Here is an 18,544-nt window from a genome sequence, read left to right as displayed (position 1 = left end):
GCTCAAGATTGCATGGACCAGGGATCATCCCACTGAACGCTCACTTTTTTTTTTTTTTACCATGGGTATAATACTACTCAGACAACACAGGGTTAGAGTAAAACAGTGTGACAATACTATATTGAACCACAAACAGATAATAACACATAGAACTGTCCCAACAAAATACCCTAAATGGTCCAAAATTACAGAATTTCACCCTTCCACTGACTCGCCCAGATTAAAGCAGCTGCGACTTCAAGGGCCAACTACCTCTACCCATGGCACGCACAGAGAGAAGGTAACAACAGGTAGCAACAAGCTTAGGAAGCTGACAGTCCATTGAGGTACGAGGCCAGGTGACCTGACTTCTCTCAACATCTACATGGAGCCACAATAGTCAATCAGCATATTATCAAACACTGACTGTTCAATGGCACCACACCCTTGTCTTGCAGAAATAACAGAGAATAAGTTACAACAAAAAGTAACTCAAACGTCAACATCCAGGCTCATACGAACAATAGTCTTTGCTTCTTGACCAACCAAAGGCAAACACATAAATTCAAAAGTCAGCATAAAGATAAAAGTCTATGCATACTTGCTTACTTAAACTTACATCTGACATAATTAAGAAGAAATGCTGTGTTGTCACATTGCTCCCCCATCTTAATTAGCCAGATGTGATAGACCTTCAATCATCCTTCTCTACTTACCGGCGACTATCCATCAGCATGTCTTGAAGCACAGACATGATTACACATATCATGCAGTTTCCTCAGAGCATATTTCATGTTTTACTTTGCGAATAAACTCTGCACGTAATTGATGAGAACCGACTCGTATCCATTTTGTCAACACATGGTGTCCTCCACATCAAGTGGTTTCTGGATTAAATCCGATCAAGTGTCAGTGGCCTGGCATTCTCTTAAAGCTGGCACAGCACCTTTAGTTGCCATTTCTTTTATAGTTGCAGCTTTTTGTTGCAGTTATACATCCACTCAGGTCCTCTTCCCAAGGCAGAGCTGGTGGGGTTTGACATAGTGGCATATGAAACCTGGTGTGCATGCCTCACCTATGGTCTGCTGGGTCTTTTTGTATCTGTATGCCTTCCTGACTTTGGAGCCCTGGGATGGTGTCTATGAACATCAGTCCCCTGCAGCTCTCCATATCCGTCGGGCTGAGTAATATCCCGCTGCTACCACCAAAATGTGGAGACATGGGGGGATCAACTGGTGCTGTAGTCCACTGGCCCAAGACCGGGATCATCCCACTGAATGCCTGCTCACCTTTTACTCTGAGCATAATATTACTCAGATAACACAGAGTGAGGGTAAAACAGTGCGGTAATACTTAATTGAACCACGAACAGACAGTAACACATAGAACAGGCCCAGCAAAATACCCAAGATGGTCCATAATTACAGAGTCTCAGCCTTCTGTTGACTCGCCGAGATTAAAGCAGCTGCGACTTCCAGGGCTGGCTACCCCCACCTGTTACACACACAGAGAGGAGGTAATGACAAGCTTAGGAAGCTGACGGTCTACTGAGGTATGAGGCCAGGTGACCAGAGGGTCACAACCTGTCTTCTCCAAACATCTCCATGGAGACAGGTGACCGGTGGACCCCAAACCTGGCTTTCCCAAACGTATCCATCGGGCTCAGGTGACTGGTGGGTCCAAATCCTGGCTTCACTAAATGTATCCATGGGTTCAGTGATGGTCAGAGCACCAGGACTACGTTTGTCATTCATTCATCTGTTACTGATCAATGTTAAAGCCAAAAATGCTGGCCCAAGCCCTGTCCCATGCCTTCATGCTGCACAATTATACTATTTGTACTCTGGGTCAATTGATGCCACATTTCCTGGTGTTAACCTCTAGTTTGAGCTGTTTTGAAATATTTTTGGCCTCAATGAAGGCGTTGTCTATGTGTTTGGTTTTGCCTTCTATTGTATTACTTGGGGTTCGGATATATTCGTTGAACCGTACAGCGAACATGTTCGGTGAACATCAGGGTGTTCATTGATCCGAACCTTGAAAAGTTCGCTCATCTTTACCCAGGAGGCATGACCGCTTGAAGATGCTCAAATTAATCCCCAATTATCATCAGAACAGAGGTCCTAATTGTGTGATATAATGGCTCTCTATCTAGACATATTCATCAGAAAGGACTTCCCTGGCCGTTCATCAAGTAAACAAAGGCAACCCCAACCATCAGATAGTCAGTATACCGGGTTTCTTTACAGGTAAAGGCAGATATTCAGTGGAAAACAGAGGAAATATTGAAACTGGGGGTAAGACGAAAGTCCAAAAGTAAGTGGGCCTCCCTAATTGTAATTGTTCCGAAACAGGACCAGACCATATTTTGTGGCTACTACAAAACTTGCGATCATCTGATCACTCGTGCTATGCACAGTATTGCCACAGGATTGCTGTATATAACAAATATCATGGTCCCCTATGAATGGCAGTCACAAACTGGTTTTCACAGGAGTACCATTATGACAGCCACGCGGGTCATCAGCAGACTTCTGGTCATAATGGCAACCTATCAGCGAACCACGATCATTTCACTGCGGCACCAATGGACACACAGAACGGTTAGTCCACCTGCACATTAAATGCTACTGTCACAGATTGACAGCGGCATTTAACAGTTTAACAGACGCTGACAGAGCTCCGCTCCTCTCGGCTGTTCGAGGCAGATGATGGTTGAATAACCCAAGTAGACAACATTGATTGTAATATGTTTATCAACAATTTATGAATATTAAAGTTCAAATGTCCAACGCCATATCCATTGCTGGGCAGCTCTGAAAAAAACACTTGTAGAGATTCTCCAGGTCTTGGAAACTGCATCTGCTCATGTTCTCAGCGCAGGTCAGTGCAGATATTCACCTTTTTCTTCCGAGATGTGTCATGCCTGTATAGAAGCGATAAGTCACCTTTCTCATTAACCTGAAAACAATTAAAAGGCATGTTTTAAAAAAACTAGACAATATGCACTGGTTATCAAATGAAACAAACTCAGCAAAGGCAACTTCAGCATTATATTTCTGGTCATCAGCTGAAGTTGAAATCGACATGAAATATTGCATTATATATTGTCTGCAAAAAGGGCCAATCTGGAAATTGAAAAAAGGAAGTTGCCAATATTCGTGTAATGATAGAAAAATGCAATATGAGCCATATGACTGGTGAGAGCACTCACAATAGATCTGTACGGCTTGTAATGTCTGAGGGACTTATCTCGCCCGTCAGATTGTGTGTTGGCGATTCTTCCGCAGCAGTAGGCTGATAACTTTCATTATTTCCTGCTTTTCTCAACCAGAATTAAAAAATTGTACAGCAAGAAAACATAATTATAAGAAATACAGTAATAAAAACTGTTTTACATTTCTTCTATTATTACACCTTGCTTACACTATCATGTCCTCGCTGTTGCTCTTCTTGAAAACAAGAATGATTGATACTTACAATGATTTAGTATTGACATGAAGAACATATATAAATGGAGGAAAACCACAGAAATATTTACCTGGAAAATACATGGTGGAAGCTTTGTGTCAATCAGAATAGGTGGATTCTGAACATTTGCTGTTAGCTGCTTGTGATGAAGATGTAAACTGATTGTCTCCCTACGTGGGGAAAAAAAGGCAAAGTATATAAAAACATTTAAAGTTTAAATGATAAAACTCAATAAGAGACTAAATTAGAGACTCAAGACTCTCAATATTTTAAAAATCACTTCTTATAGATTGCTGACGATAGTGGAGGCTCCGTTCTTACCTCCATCACAGGTAGATGAGATGACGATATTTAGATAAGTCTCATTATTCAAATAATAAGCCTGAAAATATAAAGAAAAATAATTACATCCAACAAAGCTTAAACTCATAGAAGCTTTTCCAAAGCATTGTAGATAGATGCTGGGAATTGTCAATCATTCCATATCCAGCCAGTTATGGAAAATGTAACCGGGGTTTATCTGGTAACCTATGAGGACGGATTCCGGATATTTACTGCTAATTGCTGGTGATGAACGCAGATAATCATTGTCTCACTACTCAGCGAAAATATATAAAAGTGTCTGAACTTTACATTATAAAGAAACAAAATTAGAGACTGAATATTCTGAAGAATAGTTACATGTTTAGCTGATGGACAGTTGACGTAATCGTCCTCCGCATCGGCGACAGAAACATTTGTTGTCGGCTATTTTTTGAAAACGCCCAATTCTGCAAAGATAAGAGGAATATTGGTTACCGGAGTGGAATGAATGTTCACTTATACCATGGATTTTATTAAAAAGAACAAATTGAAACCAATATATTAAGATCTGGCCCCAGCACAGAAAATATAACATGTAACATCCTAAACCCTACGGCTCCGAGGTCAGTCCGCTCTGATAGTAGTAAAGTATAAAAGCATTCTACCAACAGAACCGCACGGACGTCTCCGCAGTGATTGTGTGTCATGAGGAGATAAATCATAAAATCCACTTACTCTTTATCACACAGGTCGCATTTATACTTGTACTTATAGTGGATGGTATAACTGTGATGTTCTGTCACTTTTGGCAGCTCGGGATGGATACGATTTACCCTCCTGGTGAGAGCCTGCCACCACGGGCCGTGGTTGTCTCTTTGTTCACCGATGATTATCCAACAGGCCGCATGGCACAACTCGTGCACAAGTGTGGATCGTACTCGCACTAAAACAAGAGGTTATACAGTTATGAGAAAATCTGAGTACACCCTGATTGAACTGTTTGGTTTTACATATCAGGACAAAATACATCCTGATATGAACAACACGTGACAAGTCAACCGTGCCATTAGTTACCAAAAAATACTTACAAATGCAGTAGCAGAGAGTGAAAAATAAGTACACCCCATGAATCAATAGCTTTTAGAATAATCTTTAGCAGCAATAATTTGAAGTTGCATCAATGGTGTACTTAATTTATCACACATTGCTCTGGAATTTTGACTAAGTTTTAAAAGAAAAAAAAACCACTACATCATTATTTATTTATCATGTTGTTTTCTGAGATTGAATTTCCCTACTTTTAGGACTTTCTAAGGACCTGATACTTTTTTTTAATTTTCTCCTGATATGTAAAATATTAGAATTCATAGAGGGTGTACTTAGTTTTTCTTATGACAGTATGTACAGTGATCTTATAAGATGTATTACATCACAAGCAGCAGTTTTTTGCTCTGTATACAGATTGTCTTATGAAGCCGCAGGATGGATGTGATGTGAAACCTACCGGCAGAATCCAAGACTTTCTCAGAAAGCTCAATAACTGAGACTCGGCGGTTGTTATCCAGCTTGTTCCAGCACTGAGCGGATGTTGATGTCAGCCTCTTGCTCCATGAAATGTCCATTTTCATAGGGAGCTAAAATAGAGGAAACAAATTCCATTACATCATTAAACTCTTTGACCCCAGTCTTACAAAGTCCCCAACTCTCATGTGTGATTTACAGCACTGGTCTACTTGTATGGGGCATGGGGTCTACCGAGAGATCCAAGATGTGAGAACAAAAATAAAAATAAACTTTTTTGAAAATGTCCAAATATCAACTAAATGTTTTTTATATATGTAAAAATCCTGCGAACTTCAAGCCAAAAGTTGCTAATCTTTTTGTCTCTGCGCGGTGGATTATCTAAGGTATCTTCTCTTCCCACAGATAAGAAGAAGGTGATGACATTTACCAAACTAAGTGAGATTTACCTGATATATTCCATAACTATATTACAGAAACATGACAAAGGGGTTATGATACCCTTCAGAAAGTTATAGATATTTTTCTTGGAATTTGTTGTTTAATGGGGGAGATAATAGAGAAGTCATGTATCACCCAGAAACCGATGAAAAGATGTGATACCTTATTCCTGAAGACTGTCCTGTTGTACAGATTGTACAGTCGCTCCACCAGCTCATTCTTTGTTTCCTGGAAGTTGGTAACATAGATGGAGGTGGGAAAAATAATCTCTTCCAGGAAACAGCTGGGGATGTTACATAGTGGTGTCCTGGGTAAGATAAGGAATCATATATAAATCCACAGGAAACATCTTGCCTAGTTCATGGCTTTATATAGAGGTAGATGCACCTGGCATAACTTACCTCTCCTCTGTATCAGAGCTCTCCTCGCTGTCAGATGGTGAATTATCTGTACAGAAATATTGAAGCGTGAAAATACTTTTTATAAGGTTCAAATCAGACATGTTAGTATGCAGGTCCGTACTAAAGAGAGGTCTATAGATTATATAAAGTGTAGACCACTAATAAGACTATGAATATGGGATCTGACCAGAGCAGAACACGTAGCTGACCAGACCACCAGAAATCCACAGGATCATCCATTGGGATCAGGTTCTGAAATTATAATGGGGTTCAACAACAACAGGGCCTATAAACTCTCAGACGTCTATTCCACCTATTGCTCAGCTAATCGATCCTTATTAATGTTGTATGTGCTCAGTAAAAGATCAGAAGTGAACGTGTCCTCAATGACTGGTGGGTGGACCCTCAAATGGTAAGGGTCCGTTCTCTGGGGCCTTCATGTAAAATAAGACTAGATGTCCTATCACCTTATTTCCTGATTTATGGTAGCCTCCATTGGGTTTAATGGAGATGTGGGATTCCTTGTGCAGGGCTTTCTCTATTGATGTATATTGGATTTATGAAAAGAGAAAAGCAAATGTATTGCACATCTGTAATAAATTGTATAGGTACAGCAATGGCCATAAGTCAACATGGCGGTGAGTTGTTCTCCCAATATGGAAGTGTCTGAGATATAGGACCCACACCAATCAAGCATGTGTAAAATAGGATTACCTCTGTAAGGTATCTTTAATTTAACCCCTTAACACCTATGTACGGCGCTTGTCAGTAGAGAATGAATGGAGAGGTCTCTGGAGTTGAGCCCGCCTCTTTCCCAGCAGATGATGGTTTTGTCATTCAGCCATCATCTGCCTCTGACAGTCGAGAGTAGATTAGAGCTCTGCCTGCTTCTGTTAACCTGTTAAATGCTGCAGTCATTCTCTGACAGTGGCATTTACAGCACATTTCCCAGGTGGCTCACTGTTCCAACTCGTGATCAGTGCCCTTGTAATTGTTAGATTTGGAAACTGACCAGTGACAGTACAAAAAAGTCATTGTTATTTCTACAATAACATAAACCTGGATTGTGTCTAGAAATGATAACTTACTATTGTATGTGAAAGTTCCTCTAGTATTTGATTCGTCATCATCAATACTACTGATGTCATCGGAGCTGTGAAATGAGTGTAACAGAATATGAGCCACCATTAGTCATTAATCCCCATCATGGACTATCTAGTAATGGAGGAGGTGTAAGTCTTACCAGGTGGAACTGTCCGTATCATCTGATGATGGTGAAATCAGATCTGTGGGGGCAACACAACATAAATCCCTTATTAGACTATTGTAATAACAACGACTGAGGCTCAATATCAAATAAATACATTCTAATAAATTATGCAGTGTACCCCTATATGTACATGGGGCAAAAAATCACATTCAGCTACAGTAACTCACACTGTGCATGGCCACCATCAGAAGAAATCCCCAAATCTCATTTCTGGCTGACTTAAGAGCGAATGTATGAATAATGTTCCTGACAACATTGTGAAAATGGTGGTGGTGGACTTACACCAATAAAGCTTGACTAAAATAGGATTACCCCTTTAATGTATCTTTAATTTAAAAATGCACAGACCCTTCTATAATTTACCTTTAATTGTTACATTTGGAAACTGATCTGTGACAGTACAGCAGGTTCAGTGTTCTTTCTACAATAACCCCGGATGTTATCTAGAAATGATAACTTACTATTATACGTGGAAGTTCCTGCCCTATTGGAATCATTGTCATCATCATTAAGAATGATGTCATCGGAACTGTGAAATAAATGTAACAGGTAATGAGCCACCATTAATCATTAATCCCCATCATGTACTTAGTAATGGAGGAGACGTGCGTCTTACCAGGTGGTACTGTCCGGACCATGATCTGATGGTGGTAAACTCAGATCTGTGGGGGCAACACAACATAAACCTCTTATTAGAATATTGTAATAGCAATGACTGAGGCTCAATATCAAAAGAAATAAATCCTAATAAAGTATCCAGTGTACTTCTATATGTACATGGGGCAAAAAATGCATTCAGCTGCAGTAATCTGCCCTGTACATGGCCACCATGAGAAGCATTCCCCAAATCCCACTTCTGTCTGACTTCATAACTCCTGCATGAATATTCCTGACCAAATGCTGAAAAGAAATGGTTAATATGAGCTCATTTACTGTAGGCTTCCAATAGAAATAAATCCAAGCCCTGACCACAATGTGCACGTGATCTGCACCCAATGACTACAATATGGCATCGATATGTATCAGAGCCTTTACTCTGGATTAGGGATACAGTACCTGGTAAACTCGGAGTCGGGCCCGAATTGAAGCCAGTGATGTTATCTTGGCCTTGAGACCTAGGAATTGGCTTCTTTCTTGGATGATACTGAAAAAATGGCAAACATGTCAGATAGAATCTATAACCATGAACTTCTCCAATCTATAATATTTCTCCATATTCCACTGATTACAGGTAGACACAGATATGGATGTGGTTTCCATTGGCCTGTGCTTATTTCATATACAGAGTGTAAAGGGTGTACCGGACACTTATGGTTAGCTATGGATAGGGGCGGTGGTGACATTTATGTGTCTTCATATAATATTATTATGTATCCTGTACATGGACATATTGTCACAAATATTACAAGTGAGGGCAGCCTTTACTCTGCAAACATGATCCAAAGTATCACCCCATCTACTTGAAGCTATATTTTTGGTCCCACCATTTTTTTCTGGAACATTTGTCCCAAATATATTTTAGTAATTTAAGGATATAAAATGATACCTGATGGAAGTCGTCATCATCACTGCTGTCCTCGCTGTCAGAGAGAACTATAATTCGCTTAAATCGCTTTTTTCGCATCATATTAGCACAAGTCACTCACAACACTCCTCTCTCCACAAACGCCTACAAAAACCCTCAACGGAATCCTGGATGACGGAGCGTTCTATAGCCTCCAGCCAATTGTGACATCATTAGAATGCTGCAATTGTTTGCTCATTTTTTTGTATTTTACAACATTAATTATACAAAGCATACTGTACAAATACAAAAAAAGGAAATCAGATAAAAACAACAATCTTCCTAATTCCTTCACTCCCGACCTTTTTCCAATTGTTCGGAAATATATAATAATTAAAAAAACACATTAATCAACATAAAAAATAAAGAAACTCCACTAATGTTTAAGCTGTTGATTATCCCTTTCTCCGTGTTTTAATGCTCTCCACTACATTTTTTTCCAATTGTTCTCCCAATTTTCAAAATTCTCTGAGGAGCAAAACCAGACCCTGTCATATTTTGTAACTCTCTTAAGTAATTTCTTCTTTTGTGTAATACTCCATTTTTTCCTTATCCATTTCCAAATGAAATCCACTCTTCCTATATAAAGCCGCCTACTTAAGACTCTTCTTCCTCATTTCATCTCTTCCGCTCCAAAGAGCATTTTAGAATTGTTGACTTGATCTCAATGGAGATCTGAGTCCCCAGTTTCCAATCTATATCTTCACACCCTCTGATAAATGTATCAGATCTGCCCATGTTCCTTACACAGATTACAAGTATTGTCCGCTTTCTTCTTCATTCTGTATAGTGCTTGGTGAAAATAATGGGACCAATGGATCAACTGGGTCAATTTATGAATTTATTGATTGACATCCCACTTATATGTAAATATATGTATATATAATGACTCTAATATTTTCTCCATACATTAATCTAACTCTCAAAGATAAAATTATGCATGTAATCTCCCCAGTTATTAGTGTATAAATGTATTTATTACATTATAGCATATTGTATGTTATATACAAGGTTATTATTATTAGATTTTTTTCGTGTGGCAAATGATCAATAAGTAATCCATTCCTTTGAGTGTTGATGTGAAAGTTATTTGATTCCTTCGTACTCTTCACCGCTTGTTGAATCTGACAATATCTAAAATCGTGAAGTCTACTTAACCCCTTCACCCCCAAGGGTGGTTTGCACGTTCATGACCGGGCCAATTTTTACAATTCTGACCACTGTACCTTTATGAGGTCATAACTCTGGAACGCTTCCATTGATCCCGGTGATTCTGACATAGTTTTCTCGTGACATATTGTACTTCATGTTAGTGGTAAAATTTCATTCAAATAACTTGCGTTTATTTGTGAAAAAAATGGAAATTTGGCAAAAATTTTGAAAATTTCGCAATTTTCCAACTTTGAATTTTTATGCCCTTAAATCACAGAGATACGGCACACAAAAAACTTGATAAGTAACATTTCCCACATGTTTACTTTACATCAGCACAATTTTGGAACCAAAATTTTTTTTTGTTTGGAAGTTATAAGGGTTAAAAGTTGACCAGCGATTTCTCATTTTTACAACACCATTTTATTTTTAGGACCACATCACATTTGAAGCCACTTTGAGGGGTCTATATGATAGAAAATACCCAAAAGTGACACCATTCTAAAAACTGAACCCCTTAAAGTGCTCAAAACCACATTCAAGAAGTTTATTAACCCATTAGGTGCGTCACAGGAATTTTTTGGTATATTTAAAAAGAAATGAACATCTAACTTTTTTTCACAAAAAAAATACTTCAGGTTCAATTTTTTTTATTTTACTAAGGGTAAGAGGAGAAATTGGACTGCAAAAGTTATTGTGCAATTTGTCCTGAGTACGCTGATACCTGATTTGTGGGGGGGGAACGACTGTTTCGGCGCATGGCAGAGCTCAGAATGGAAGGAGCGCCGTTTGACTTTTTCAATGCAAAATTGGCTGGAATTCAGATCGGACGCCATGTCACGTTTGGAGAGTCCCTGATGAACCTAAACAGTGGAAACCCCCTACAAGTGACCCCATTTTGGAAACTAGACCCCCCAAGGAACTTATCTAGATATGTGGTGAGAACTTTGAACCCACAAGGGCTTTACAGAAGTTTATAACGTACAGCGGTACAATTAAAAAATCATATTTTTTCCACAAAAATGATCTTTTCACCCCAATTTTTATTTTCCCAAGGGTAACAGGACCCTAAAAGTTATTGTGCAATTTGTCCTGAGTACGCTGATACCCCACATGTGGGGGTAAACCACTATTTGGGCGCATGGCAGAGCTCGGAAGGGAAGAAATGCCATTTGACGTTTTTGGCTGGAATTGAGATCGGACACCATGTCGCGTTTGGAAAACCCCTGATGTACCAAAACAGTGGAAACCCCCCACAAATGACACCATTTTGGAAACTAGACCCCCTAAGGAACTTATCTAGATGTGTGGTGAGAACTTTGAACCCCCATGGGCTTCACAGAAGTTTATAACATACAGCCATACAATTAAAAAATCATATTTTTTCCACAAAAATGATCTTTTCACCCTCAATTCTTATTTTTGCAAGGGTAACAGGACCCTAAAAGTTATTGTGCAATTTGTCCTGAGTAAGCTGATACCCCACATGTGGGGGTAAACCACTATTTGGGCGCATGGCAGAGCTCGGAAGGGAAGCAGCGCCATTTGACGTTTTTGGCTGGAATTGAGATCGGACACCATGTCGCGTTTGGAAAACCCCTGATGTACCAAAACAGTGGAAACCCCCCACAAATGACACCATTTTGGAAACTAGACCCCCTAAGGAACTTATCTAGATGTGTGGTGAGAACTTTGAACCCCCATGGGCTTCACAGAAGTTTATAACATACAGCCATACAATTAAAAAATCATATTTTTTCCACAAAAATGATCTTTTCACCCTCAATTCTTATTTTTCCAAGGGTAACAGGACCCTAAAAGTTATTGTGCAATTTGTCCTGAGTAAGCTGATACCCCACATGTGGGGGTAAACCACTATTTGGGCGCATGGCAGAGCTCGGAAGGGAAGCAGCGCCATTTGACGTTTTTGGCTGGAATTGAGATCGGACACCATGTCGCGTTTGGAAAACCCCTGATGTACCAAAACAGTGGAAACCCCCCACAAATGACACCATTTTGGAAACTAGACCCCCTAAGGAACTTATCTAGATGTGTGGTGAGAACTTTGAACCCCCATGGGCTTCACAGAAGTTTATAACATACAGCCATACAATTAAAAAATCATATTTTTTCCACAAAAATGATCTTTTCACCCTCAATTCTTATTTTTCCAAGGGTAACAGGACCCTAAAAGTTATTGTGCAATTTGTCCTGAGTACGCTGATACCCCACATGTGGGGGTAAACCACTATTTGGGCGCATGGCAGAGCTCGGAAGGGAAGCAGCGCCATTTGACGTTTTTGGCTGGAATTGAGATCGGACACCATGTCGCGTTTGGAAAACCCCTGATGTACCAAAACAGTGGAAATCCCCCACAAATGACACCATTTTGGAAACTAGACCCCCTAAGGAACTTATCTAGATGTGTGGTGAGCACTTTGACCCCCCCAGTGCTTCACAGAAGTTTATAATGCCCGGGCGTGAAAATAAATAATTCGTATTTTTTCCACAAACATGATCTTTTAGTCACCATTTTTTTATTTTCCCAAGGGTACCAGGAGAAATTGGACCCCAAAAGTTGTTGTCCAATTTGTCCTGAGTATGCTGATACCCCATATGTGGGAGAAAACTACTGTATGGGCACACGTCGGGGCTCGGAAGGGAAGTAGTGACGTTTTGGAATGCAGACTTTGATGGAATGGTCTGCGGGTGTCATGTTGCCTTTGGAGAGCCCCTAATGTACCTAAACAGTGGAAACCCCCACAAATGACACCATTTTGTAAACTAGACCCCCCAAGGAACTTATGTAGATGTGTGGTGAGCACTTTGAACCCCCCCAGTGCTTCACAGAAGTTTATAACGCCCGGGCGTGAAAATAAAAAATTCGTATTTTTTCCACAAACATGATCTTTTAGTCAGCATTTTTTTATTTTCCCAAGGGTACCAGGAGAAATTGGACCCCAAAAGTTGTTGTCCAATTTGTCCTGAGTATGCTGATACCCCATATGTGGGTGAAAACTACTGTATGGGCACACGTCGGGGCTCGGAAGGGAAGTAGTGACGTTTTGGTATGCAGACTTTGATGGAATGGTCTGCGAGTGTCATGTTGCCTTTGGAGAGCCCCTAATGTACCTAAACAGTGGAAACCCCCCACAAATGACCCCATTTTGAAAACTAGACCCACTAAGGAACTTATCTAGATGTGAGGTGAGCACTTTGAACCCCCAAGGGCTCACAGAAGTTTATAATGCCAGGGCATGAAAATAAAAAAATCATATTTTTTCCAGAAACATGATCAATTAGTCCCCAATTTTTTCATTTTCCCAAGGGTAACAGGAGAAATTGGACCCCAAAACTTGTTGTCCAATTTGGCCTGAGTACGCTGACACCCCATATGTGGGAGAAAACTACTGTATGGACACACGTCGGGGCTCGGAAGGGAAGCAGTGACGTTTTGGAATGCAGACTTTGATGGATTGGTCTGCGGGTGTCATGTGCGTTTGGAGAGCCCCTGATTTACCTAAACTATTGAAACTCCCCACAAGTGACCCCATTTTGGACACTAGACCCCCCACGGAACTTATCTAGATGTGTGGTGAGCACTTTGAACCCCCAAGTGCTTCACAGAAGTTTATAACACTCGGACGTGAAAATAAAAGAATCATTTTTTTCCACAAAAATGATATTTTTGCCCCCAATTTTTTATTTTCCTAAGGGTAACAGGAGAAATTGGACCCCAAAAATTGTTTTGCAATTTGTCCTGAGTAGGCTGATACCCTACATGTGGGGGTAAAACACTGTTTGGGCGCATGGCAGAGCTTGGAAGGGAAGGAGCACCATTTGACTTTTTCAACTCAGAATTGGCTGGAATTGAGATCAGACGCCATGTTGCATTTGGAGAGCCCCTGATGTGCCCAAACAGTGGAAACCCCCAATTATAACTCCAACCCTAACCCCAACACACCCCTAACCCTAATCTGAGCCCTAACCCTAGCCCTAACCCTAGCCCTAACCCTAAGGCTGTGTGCACACGCTGCGGATTTTGCTGCGGTTCCGCAGCGGTTTTGGCTGCTGCGGACCCCAGTACCATGATTCCCTATGGGAATCAAAAACCGCAGTGCAGACGGTGCGGAATTTTCCGCGTGGATTATCTGCGGTTTTCAATCCGCAGATAGAATTGACATGTCAATTCTTTCTGCGGATTCTCCTGCGGTTTGCCATCTCCTCTAATGAGGAGATGAAAAACCGCAGGACAAAACCACAGAGCAATCTGCAGGTAAAACCGCAGGTCTTTTGACCTGCGGTTTCACCTGCGCATTTTACAAAATCCGCGTGGATGAATCCGCACCGAATTCGCAGCGTGTGCACACAGCCTTACCCTAACGGGAAAATGGAGATAAATACTTTTTTTTTAGTTTTATTATTTTTCCCTAACTAAGGGGGTGATAACGGGGGGTTTGACTTACTATTTATGGCGGTTTTTATGTTTGGCGGCTGTCACACGCTAAAAGACGCTTTTTATTGTAAAATAGTTTTTGCATCACCACATTTTGAGAGCTATAATTTTTCCGTATTTTGACCCACTGAGTCATGTGAGGTCTTATTTTTTGCGGGACGAGTTGACGTTTTTATTGGTACCATTTTCGGGCACGTGACTTTTTTTGATCGCTTTTTATTCCTATTTTTGGGACGCAGAATGAACAAAAACCAGCGTTTCATGAATTTCTTTTGGGGGGGTGCGTTTACACCGTTCCGCGTGTGGTAAAATTGATAAAGCGATTTTATTCTTCGGGTCAGTATGGTTACAGCGATACCTCATTTAGGTCGTTTTTTTATGTTTTTGTCGGTTTTATGCAATGAAAACTATTTTATATAAAAAATAATTATTTTTGCATCGCTTTATTCTGTGAGCTATAACTTTTTTTTTTTTTCACTGATGATGCTGTGTTGTGGCTCGTTTTTTGCGGGATAAGATGATGTTTTCAGTGGTACCATGGATATTTATATGCGTCTTTTTGATCGCGCGTTATTACACTTTTTGTTTGGCGGTATGATAATAAATCATTATTTTTTGCTTTGTTTTTTATTTTTATTTTTTAAGGGGTTCGCTAAAAGGGTTAACTAATGGGACAGTTTTATAGGGCGGGTCATTACGGACGCGGCGATACCTAATATGTGTACTTTTATTGTTTGTTTTTTTTATTATTTTCAAAAAATGAATTTATTGGGGAATATTTTTTTTTTTTTTTACTAATTTATTTGGCGATTTTTTAAAATTTATTTTTACATTTTTTTTTTATTTTTTTTTACTTTATTACATAGTCCCAGGTGGGACATCACTGTCCTGTGACAGATCGCTGATCTGTCTTATCACAGATCACTGTGACAGATCAGCAATCTGTCACAGGCATTGAAGCAGACTTCCTCTTGCCTGCGCTTTGCAGGCACTGAGGAAGCCAGCTTCCTCAGGTCCCCGAAGGCCCCCGTCGCCATCTTGGATTCGGGTGCCTGGAGGATAGGAGCCCCCCGCAGCAGCGCTGCACATTGCGCTGCCGTGGGGGGCTCAGGGAAGCACGGAGGGAGCCCCCTCCCTGCCGATGCTTCCCTTTAACTCCCGGTACACCGCGATCATGTTTGATCACGGTGTGCAAGGGGTTAACGTGTCGGGGGCGGTCCATGACCGCCCCTGACACATAGTGCCGGGTGTCAGCTGCGATAATCAGCTGACACCCGGCCGCGATCAGCGGCGCTCACCACGTGGGCGCCGCTGATCGCGGTAGACGTACTATCCCGTCCACGGTCATACGGGCCCGGGTACCGTGGACGGGATAGTACGTCGGATGTCAGGAAGGGGTTAAAGGGGTTGTCCCACAAACAAAGTTCATTTTAATCAATAGATCTCGGAATAATAATAATTTCCACAATTGGATGTGTTTAAATGAAATGTTCCTGTGCTGAGATAATCTTATAAATGTGCCCCTGCTCTGTACTGTGTAATGGCTGTGTCTGACCATGCAGGAACATGGTCTGATCATACCACAGCTCCTGGGCAAGGGAGGAAGCCAAGAGAGTATACAGACATTAAGGTACCGTCACACTTAGCGATGCACCAGTGATCCCGACAACGATATGACCCGGTCAGGATCGCTGGTGCATCGTTACGTGGTCGCTAGTGAGCTGCCAAACAGGCAGATCTCACCAGCGACATAGCAGGGGTCGGGGGTCGCTACTTACCTGTCAGACGAGGCGATGAAGACGTCCTCCCGCCCGCGTCCACGCATCGCTCGTCTCCACAGCAGGAAGCCCAGCAGGAAGCTGACGACAAGAAATGGCTTAGGCCGTTCTCACGCGATCAGCGATAATCAGCGGGGGAGCCGGTTGGAGGTAAGTATCACACATAGCGATATCGCTGCTGCGTCACAAAACCAGTGACGTTATAGCGATATTGCTATGTGTGACGGGGCCTTTACAGTACAGGATTGTAAATTCTTTCTTTGAGGTAAATCTTTTTTAAAAAATAGGCAGGGAAATGCTTTATCTCACAAAAAGAATTAGCGGTGATCCAATGCTGTACTGTCTGTATACTCTCTTTTGCTTCCCCCCCAGCCGAGGAGCTGTGGTATGATCAGACCATGTTCCTGTATGGTCAGACACGGCCATTACACAGTACACAGCAGGGGCATATTTATAAGATTATCTTGGTACAGAAACATTTTTTTTTAAAGACATCCAATTGTAGAACTTATTATTATTCCAAGATCTACTGATCTGGGAATAATAAGTCTGATATTAAGTCTGATAATAATGAGTCTGGTCTAATTGTACTGATTAAAAGAGAGCTTACTGCAGAGACCACAGCAATGGGTGAATGAGAAGGATAAATGAGTTTGTTTTTTTAATCATAACTTTATGGTGGCCAGAATACTGTATGGAAAACTATGGGGGTGCATTATACTACATGGACAACTATAGGCAGTGCATTATACTGTATGTAGGACTATGGGGTCCATTTTACTACAAGGAGGACTATGAAGCAGTGAATTATAATGTGGATTTGGCGACATTATGAGGGTCTGGTTGTGGGCACATTACAAGAGGGGCTGACTGTGGGAACATTACAAGGGGCTGGCTTTGGGGACATTACAAGAGGGGCTCTGGGGGACATCATATCATATGGGAGGCTGTTGGGGGCATTATACTGTATGTTAAGGGCTGTGCTGGTGACCATACTATATAATGGGGGCTGTGGTGCACATCATACTGCATAGGGGGCTGTGGTTGACATCATAGTGTATATTTGGAAGTTGTTGTGTATATACTGTATGGGTAGCTGTGGTGACCATCTTGCTGTGTAGTGGTACAGTTTGGAGAGGACAAAATGGTGAGCAGTATGAGGGCATAGTGTAAAGAGAAGGCACAAAATGGATATGGAAAGGGGACAGCGTGAAATGGTGCACAGTATGGACAAAGGTTAGCATAGCAGGGGACAGTATGGAGATATAGAGAGTGCAAGGGAAAGCAGTGGACAGGGGGCAACCATGGTATAGGCCGTGGTTCTTAATGATGGACATTGTGGCAGTTATAAAAAACAACAAGATGCCAAGTCCTGTGGCAACCTCCAAATATCAAATTATCATATAAGAAAAATCAGGAAGTCATATTGCCATAAAAATATACATTTTTATTAGGTAGTATTAAAATGATACAATGAACCTACTAAAAAGTAAAAAAAAATGGGGACAAACAATGCAAAAAAGAACGGCTATTGGAGGAATGAAAAAGCCGAATGGTATGCACTAATAAGCAAATAATAGGTTGTATGAATTAGTCTCACAATGCGAGTAATACACATATATATACATATCAAGCAGCCAGAGGGCCTGCTAGCAAAGTGCACAGTGCTTAAAAAAACAGTAACCAACTTTATAATGCTCATTATGTAGAGAGGGCACATACTATATACAATAGTAGTGGCGAAAATATATTATCCATATGTGAACCATATTAGGAGCAATCAGCTCTATTGCCTAAAAAACAATTGCTTCAATATCCGAGTGTCCCAAAATAGACTCAAGTGATGCGGTAAGGAAAAAGCACAGAGAGCAGTCTGAGAGATACAGTCATATGTTAAAGTTTGGGCACCCCTATCAATGTTAACCTTTTTTCTTTATAACAATTTTGGTTTTTGCAACAGCTATTTCAGTTTCATATATCTAATAACTGATGGACTCAGTTATATTTATGGATTCAAATGAGGTTTATTGTACTAACAGAAAATGTGCAATCTGAATTTGACCGGTGCAAAAGTATGGGCACCCTTATCATTTTCTTGATTTGAACACTCCTAACTACTTTTTACTGACTTCCTGAAGCACTAAATTGGTTTTGTAACCTCATTGAGCTTTGAACTTCATAGCCAGGTGTATCAAATCATGAGAAAAG

The sequence above is a fragment of the Dendrobates tinctorius genome, unplaced genomic scaffold, assembly GCF_039654945.1.
Source record: "Dendrobates tinctorius isolate UK_male_01 unplaced genomic scaffold, ASM3965494v1 ptg000160l, whole genome shotgun sequence".
Lineage (NCBI taxonomy): Eukaryota > Metazoa > Chordata > Amphibia > Anura > Dendrobatidae > Dendrobates > Dendrobates tinctorius.
Note: the sequence above shows the minus strand (reverse complement) of the source record.